General features: G+C 37.7%; 1 protein-coding gene across 4 annotated transcripts in view; it reads left to right on the forward strand.

Annotated features, from left to right (window-relative positions):
- The window catches only part of LOC123102744 (fructose-bisphosphate aldolase-lysine N-methyltransferase, chloroplastic), a 36669-nt gene that overhangs the window by 16670 nt on the left and 19249 nt on the right, over positions 1–750 (forward strand). For 2 of the 4 annotated variants that reach the window (XR_006449249.1, XR_006449251.1), the window contains exon 11: positions 110–195. The exons of 1 other annotated variant lie outside the window; for it this stretch is intronic. The gene's annotated coding sequence lies outside the window, so the exon portion shown is untranslated. Of the gene's footprint in view, positions 1–109; positions 361–750 lie in introns of all 4 variants that reach the window. One more of the 4 variants, XR_006449250.1, reaches the window with a different exon arrangement.

Here is a 750-nt window from a genome sequence, read left to right on the forward strand (position 1 = left end):
TATTGTAGCAAGCAATCTCTTCATTTAATTTGCTGTTTTACCAAAACTAAAGATCGAGGTTATGCAGCTGTTCTGATAGGCTACTGCCAATAAATTCAATGTTCCACAGAGAAGCAAGTGTGCAGTGAGATTCAATTATTGCTAGATGGACATATCACTTCAGGGCACGTTCTCTGTTAAGTGCATCATTAGAAGGTAAATTAGATAATTGAGCATGAGTTTGAAATACCTTCAAGTTTCAGGATTTGATCTGATGTTAATATTTTTTACATATTCTTGCCAAATGTATGTCTATGATTTCTTGCCTAGATTCCAAACCTCAAATACTGAAAAACGAGTACTGGAACCCTGGCAGTTAAGGTGCGAAATTACTCAAAATGCAGTTATTTTAGTAAACTGCTCTTTAGGACACCTCTATTTTCCAGAGAAGTTATATTGCTACCAATCCTTATGGTGCTACCCTGCTGCTACTGAGAAATGGTGGCACCGCTAAAAAGCTATGAAAAGTTTGTTATTTTCTTGTATATATAGTGTGATATCCAAAATTATCCCCAGGGCCCCAACCAAGTCCTACATGCCACTCCACATAGACGGTCAACAAAAGTCATTGACAGTCAACACAAGTCAATAAAATTCCAAGCAAGTCACCTTGCTCAACAAAAGTCCAAGCAAGTCTTCATGGTCAACAAGTCAAAGGAAGGAGAGCCCATAAAAGATAAGTCAAACAAGAAGATAGAGGAGCAAAGAAGC

The sequence above is a fragment of the Triticum aestivum genome, chromosome 5A (genome assembly GCF_018294505.1).
Source record: "Triticum aestivum cultivar Chinese Spring chromosome 5A, IWGSC CS RefSeq v2.1, whole genome shotgun sequence".
Taxonomy (NCBI): Eukaryota; Viridiplantae; Streptophyta; class Magnoliopsida; order Poales; family Poaceae; genus Triticum; species Triticum aestivum.